The sequence below is a fragment of the Diceros bicornis genome, unplaced genomic scaffold (assembly GCF_020826845.1).
Source record: "Diceros bicornis minor isolate mBicDic1 unplaced genomic scaffold, mDicBic1.mat.cur scaffold_117_ctg1, whole genome shotgun sequence".
Taxonomy (NCBI): domain Eukaryota; kingdom Metazoa; phylum Chordata; class Mammalia; order Perissodactyla; family Rhinocerotidae; genus Diceros; species Diceros bicornis.
Window position 1 is genome coordinate 359,246 of NW_026691040.1, and position 7,471 is coordinate 366,716.

General features: G+C 38.7%; 1 long non-coding RNA gene across 1 annotated transcript; it reads right to left on the minus strand.

Annotated features, from left to right (window-relative positions):
* Positions 1-225: 225 nt before the first annotated feature.
* LOC131402497 (uncharacterized) lies at positions 226-3,901 on the minus strand. The gene is made up of 3 exons (XR_009218717.1): positions 3,681-3,901; positions 3,456-3,560; positions 226-503 (listed from the first exon to the last, which is right to left on the minus strand). It is a non-coding gene; the product is annotated as an uncharacterized LOC131402497 (long non-coding RNA).
* Between the last annotated feature and the right edge of the window lie 3,570 nt (positions 3,902-7,471).

The window sequence follows — 7,471 nt, forward strand, 5'->3', positions numbered from 1 at the left end:
CCCCTGGGGCTCTCGTTACAGTCTTACTGGCCATTTCTTTACAGGCAGGAGGAGTCTTTGTTAAAGGGTAAGCCAGTCGGTCAGAAGACAAGCCATTTCCTGAAGCCGTTTCCATACTCTGTGACAGGCGCTGGAGAGGCAGGCTTGCAGCCACACGCCAAAGAACTTAGGAGAAAACAAAACGGTAGCCAGATGTTCTTGGTCATGCCATTGCACTAGGATCTATTATTTCCTCAACACTCTGGAAATTCAAAGGGCTGCAGAACATAGAAGATAAAATCTTAATCTGGAACAGAAAGTCTTGTTTCTCACCAGCGCATGGAACGTGGGAAGAACGCCCCACCCATCAGTGCTCTGAATCACCCAGAGAGTCCTGGGGCTGGTGAGATCTGCAATTCCACATTAAGTCATGAAGAGAAGATTTCAGCGTCAGCTCCTGCCGGCACCTGCTGTCCTCAAATGTTGCTTCATAGCGTATTTGAAAGCAAGAAAGAGCTTTAACCCTGTGAGAGAGAAATCAGAACTGGAATCAGTACCAAGATTAGTACAGACATGATCCCAGGGGTCATATCTATAGGGGCATGGGTCTTATAAATACAGAGAGAGAGAAATATAGCAACACAGACTAGAAGGATAAACCTTAAAATGTTAACAGTGATTATCTCTAGCATGGCAGGCACTGCAGGCAAACTCAAAAGCCATTCTTAACCTCTTCACCACTGATAACTCTCGTTCTAGAAGCTAGAAAGCCAAATACTTGTTTTGTCAAATTCTTTTGTAACTAGGAGTGGTCATGTGATGCAGTTCTGACCAATTAGATGAAAGGGAAATCTGCTGAGGGGTTTCTGGGAAAAGCTTCTGTCTCCTGTTAAAGGGAGAGGCATGAAAGGAGAGGCTGCTGCTTCTGCCCCATCCCTCTTCTTTCTGCCTTGAACATGGTCGTGATGTCTGGAGCTATGGCACCCACCTTGCAACCATAAAAAACATTTTGATGAAAAGCCAACATGCTGCTAGTGGATTGGAAAACCGGGAAGATCCTAAATCCTTTATAATACCACTGAGCAATAGAACCAATACCAGCAACACCTAACTCTGGGCTTCTATTCTTGCAAAAAAAATAATTCCCTATTTAATTAAGCCACTGGATCTTAGTTACTTGAGCTTGGAATATGTCAGTGAAAAAATAAGACATTCTAGTGTGAGATGGAAGACCATAAATAAATAAGGAAGTTATAGCATGTTAGGAAGTGGCAAGCGCTATGAAAAGAAAATCAGGATTAGGGGCAGGAGAAGCATGAATGTCAGGGTAGGAGAAAAGGAGGCAGTACGAAATCGAGTTGCCAGAGGAAATACTATTGATAACAAATGATTGGAACAAAGATTTGAAGGAGGTGAGGGAGTTGGCCATGTGGGTATCAGGACAAGAACATTCAAGGCAGAGTGAGCATCCAGGTCAAGATTCCTAAAGAGCAAGTGAGCTTGGCGTGTCTGAAGAATCCTGAGCAGGCCAGCATGGGTGGAGCAGAGGGAAGTGAGATTAACAGAAGATGAGGTCAAGGAGGAAAAGAGGGTCAGATCGTACAGGGCCTTGTGGGCCATCAGGAGGACTTTGGCTTTTACTGAGTAAGGTGGGAGCCATAGAGGGTTGTAGGCAGAGAAGGGATGTGACCTGACTCAGGAGTTCACAGGCGCCCTCTGGCTGCTGCAAGGAGAACAGACCAAAGGTGGGGCAGGGAAAAGGCAAGAAGGGAAGCAGAAAGACCCTTTATGAGGCTATTTCCATAATCCTGGCTACAGACAATAGGACTTGGAACAGAATAGAAGCAACAAAGGAACAGACAGGCGATCAGATTCTGGATACATTCTGAGGAAGGGTCAACAGGATTTGCTGATGGATCAGAGATGGAGGGTAAGAAGAAAGGCAGAGTCAAGGATAACTCCATGGCCTTGTGCTGAGCAATAGAAGGATAGGGAACCCTCCATGGATATGAGAGGTGGGGGATCAGAAGCTCAGATTGGAACATGTTACATTTGTGACATCTGTTAGACATCTCAGTGGGGGCACTTGGTAGGTGGTTGGTTATATGAGTGTAGAATTCAGGAGAAGGAGCTGGACTGCACATTGTTTAATATTTTGGGGTCATTGCTAATAAATGGTGTTTATGGCTGTGAGACTGGATGAGATCTATGGTGTAGAGAAAAATGAGTACTTCCATGGAAAATGATGTATTGTCAGAGCACACATCTCCAGGTTGTCCAATTCTGATCTATGTGGGAGATATTTTACAATTCTGTAAATTTTAAATAACTGACAGAGATGCAAAATAATTCCATGGAAAAAACAGTTTTGCGTCCATTTGCACATTCATTTCAATATTCCTGAAATTATATATATGTATTATAATTCATAGGTATTATAATGCATATATATGTAATACATTTATAACATATAGGTATATGAAATTTTATATGTATTTTATAATATTAATAATTATACGTATAATTATATAATACATTAATTAAACATTATATTATATATATTATGTATATATAATTATCAATGAGGGAGCCAGGCAGATGTTATAACTGGGTCAAAAGAGAACAGCAAAGAACAAACATATACATGTATTATGTAATATATATTATGTATTATGTATACATTGTATATATTATATGTGTATTATGTATTATGTATACATGATATACATTGGATAAATTGCATATATATTATGCAATATATAATATATATCATGTATACACTGTATGCATATTATATGTATATTATGTATTATGTATACGTTGTATACATTATATGTGTTTTATGTATTATGTATACGTTGTATACATTATGTGTATGATGTATTATGTATACATTATATACATTGTATATATTATATATTATATACATATATGTCTGTTCTTTGTGTTCTCTTTTGAGCCAGTTATAACATCTGCCTGGTTCTTTCACTGATTGATGAGTGGAATAAAATCCTTAATGTATGCTCATTTTATATCTGTATGAGTCACGATTTTATCTTTTTTTCTTGCTTGAGGAAAATTCACCCTGAGCTAACATCTGTTGTCAGTCTTCCTCTATTTTGTATGTGGGGCACTGCAACAGCATGGTCACTGACGAGTGGTGTGGGTCTGCACCTGGGAGCCGACCCTGGGCCACCAAAGCGGAGCACACCAAACTTAACCACTAGGCCATGGGGCCAGCCCCCATGAGTTTATCTTTTTTAGATCACACAGCTCCTAAGAGGCAGAGCTGGGATTTAACCCTAGGCAGCCTGGCTCCTGAACCTCCACTCTTAAACCCCACCCTCCATCAAATGAGCTAATGTACATGGACGCACTTAACTCACAGTAGACACTCAACACATGGTGGTGTTGGGATTGCTAAGAAGCAAGTATTCTGTTTGACCAGAACCTTCATAAAACACACAGTCTCTCACCGTTTTGGAAGTGAAGGCAAAGGATGTCAGTATGACCCCTGATGTCTGGGACTGGGATCCGGGTGTGGTCTTCCTGGTAATCCATCTTCTGTAATCTTCCCGTACCTGGAGATGGAGACACATCACGGGGAGATGAATCACTCCCAGATGCAGGGAAGTATGCTGGCACAGGCATGTCCCCTGGAAGGAGGGGCATCAGGGACAGCGAGGGCAGCAGCTACATACCCGGCGGTTGAGCAGACAGTGAATGAGGAAGATGAAGGCCCCCTGCAGGCTGTTGATGATGGTGAACAGGTAGGCCATGATACCAGCCAAGGGTCCAATCTGGAAAATGCCCAACACCCGGGAGCTCCCCAAGATGAAGAGCTGGGCAAATGCCTTGAATGTCAATAACCTGGAGGAGAAGGTTTGCAGAGGATAAGGTTCTGGGAGGTGGCTGTTGTCCTCATGGGATACACTCCCAGGAATGGTCTGAGGCTGCCACCATGTGACCCACCACCTAGATGGAAATAAACGTGGGCTGGAGCCTCCAAGCCTAGGTGTAGGGAAAGCGAATCCTATAGGCATTTAAAAGGCTATTGGCCTACAGATACACATCGGCACAAAGATGTGTGGACACATGTATTTAATGCAATATTTTCATTAGTAATGAAAGGCTAGAAGGACCCATGTGTGCAAGATTTTAGAACACGTTAAATGAACAATGAAGCCATACAATGAAATACGATGAAGCCTTTTTTTTACTGAGGTAAAACTCACATAACATAAAGTTCACCATTTTAACCATTTAAAGTACGATTCGGTGGTATTTAGCACATTCACAGTGTTGTACAAACATCACCACTATCCAGTTCCCAGACACATTTATCACCCCAAAAAGAAACCCCGTACCTATTAAGCAGTCATCCCCCATTTCCTTCTCCCCCAATTAGAAACAACTCAAATGTCCATCAACAGATGACTGGATAAACAAAACGTGGTCCATCCATATAGCAGAATATTACTCAGCCATGAAAAGGAGTGAAGCACTGACACACGCTACAACATGGATGAACCTTGAAAACATGATGCTTAGTGAGAGAAGCCAGTCACAAAAGTCCACATAGCATATGATTCCATTTATATGAAATGTCCAGAATGGGCAAATCCATAGAGACAGAAATCAGATTATACAACTGTTTTTTAAAATGAGATGAGAGTGACAATATACTATAGTGGGTAAGGCTCTGGGTCAGACTGCCTGTGTTTAAATTCTGATCCATTCACTAACTTTGCGGCCTTAGTAGGTTACTTAACATCACTGTGCCTCAGTTTCCTCACTTTGAGATAAGGATGACAACACAATGCCTACCCTATAAGCTTGTTCTACCAATTAATGAGATAGCATTAGACCTAAAGGTGCTTAGAACAATGTCTGGCACAAAATAAACATTTTTGTTAGTTGTTTTTAACCTTAAGTACTGATATGAAATAAGCTACCTATTATGTGGAAAAAACCAAGCGCAGAATGATATGTACAGTGTCCTGTCATTTATGTAATAGAAGATGGATGTGTAAGTATAGAATATTCTGGAAGGAAGCTCAATTCAGGTGATAATGGTTGCTTGAGGTGGGAGAGATCTGGGGACCTGAGGAGTCAGGGAAGAGAGAAGGAATTAGTTTTCAGGTGTTTCCTTTTTTAATGCTTAATTATTCTTGCCATGGCATACATTAACTTTATTCTAACTTTTTGCACTAATTTTTAAAAAGTAATTTTTAGAAAAAAATATTTAAGATGGATGAAGGATTGGACTCTGACGGGAAAACAAACAAGGGACCATCATTAGGTTACTGACAATAAAACCTAGACAATGTCTGGTTTGGGTGGGTTCTTAAAATGAACATTAGTTGAATGGTGAAATTAAGAAACACAGATGCTCTATAAGAATACGAAAAAGTCCCACCTCTGTATGATAGAATAATATATATGAAGGTAAAATAACGAGATAGTGTATTTCATCTATTAAATCAGCAAAACAACAAAAATGATAAACCCTAATGCTGGCAAGGCTGGAGGTAAACAAGCACTCTTGTGAATGGAAATAACTTTTCTGGAAAACGATTTGCAATATACACTAAAAGTGTTACAATCCAACCTACCCTTTGAGTCAGGCAATTTCATGCCTAGTGTTATGATTAAATAACCACAGATGTGGAAGAAAATTTACCTACAAGGATGTTCAAGACAATACTGTTTATAATAGCAAAAAAAAAAAGTCAGAAATAACTTAAATGTCCATAAATGAGGGATGATTTAAGTAAACTGTGCTGGCTCCTTACGCTGAACAGTTATAGAAAAAAAGGATAGTTGACAAATTTCTAATCAAACAAGAAAAATTTTATGACGTGTTATTAGAAGAGTATTATTTAATTTTCAAATATTTGGGGGATTTTCCAGACTTTTTTTCTGTTATTGATTTCTAATTTAGTTCCCCTGTCAGAGAACATGCTTTGCATAATTTGAATCTTTTAAAAGCTTATCTGATTTGTTGTATGTCCCAGGATATGGTCTTGGTAAATGTTTCATTTTGACTTTAAAAAGATATATGTGCTGCTGGTATTGGGTGGAGTGTTCTATAAATGTTATCACGTTTGTTGATAGGATATGAAAGACTTGAACAGCATTTACTGATTTTCTGTCTCCTTGTTCTGTCAATTATTGATAGGGGTGTGGAAATCTCCCATTATAATTTTTTGGATTTGTCTGTTTCTTCTTTTAGTTCCATTGTTTTTTGCTCCTTGCATTTTGAAACTCTTTTATTAGGTACATAAATGCTTAGGATTGTTATGTCTTCTTGATGAATGGACTCCTTTATCATTATAAAGTGGTCCTCTTTATCCCTGGTAATATTCTTTGCTCTGAAGTCTACTTTGTCCAATATTAATGTAGCCAGATCTTTTGACTAGTGCTAGCATGGTCTATTTCCTTCCTTTTACTTTTAGCCTGTTTGTGTCTTTATATTTAAAGTGTTTGTTTTTGTAGGCAACATACACTTGGGTCTTGCTTTTTTATAGTTTGATGATCTCTGCCCTTTTTTTTTTATTGTGGCAAAATATACGCAACATAAAAATTGCCATTTTAACCATTATAAGGTTTAGAATTCAGTGACATTAAGTACATTTACAATATTGTGAAACCATTGTGACTCTTCATTTCTGTAACTTTTTCATCATCCTAAACAGAAACTCTATACCCATTACACAATAATTCCCCGTTCTCCCTTCTCCCCTACCTTCTGTCTTATGAATTTGCCTATTCTAGGTACCTAAGATGAGTGGAATCATATAGTATTTGGCATTTTGTGTCTGGCTTATTTCACTTAGCATGTTTTCTAGTTTCATCCATGTTTAGCATATATCAGAGTTTCATTCATCTTTAAGGTTGACTAATATCCCATTGTATGTGTTTATCACATTTTGTTTGGACACTTGGGTTATTTTTACCTTTTGACTATTGTGAATAATGCTGCTGTGATCATTGGTGGACCAGTATCTGTATGCCACATCAATGCTTTGGGTGTATACCTGTGAGTGATTCCTGCTTTCATTTCTTTGGCTGTATACCTATGAGTGGAATTGCTACATCATATGGTAATTCCATGTTTACCTTTTTGAGGAACTGCCACACTGTTTTCACAATCTCTGCCTTGTAATTGGGGCATTTAGAACATTTACGTTGAATGTGATTATTGATATGGTTAGATTTAAATCTGTCATCTTACTGTTTGTTTTCTGTCTCATCTGTTTTTTGTTTCCGTTCTCCATTTCTTCTTCTTTTGGTTTAAGTATTTTTTATGATCTCGTTTTATCTCTTTTTTTAGACTTTTAACTATTAATTCATTCAACCATCAATTTCTTCACTTTGTGTCCTTGGCTCATACAGTCCTCCATTCGTTAGCTTTCTGATCTTGGGAAAATGACTTAAACTCTCCTAAACTCGAAAGAACTGGAGCTTCTTGCATTACACCACACTGCTC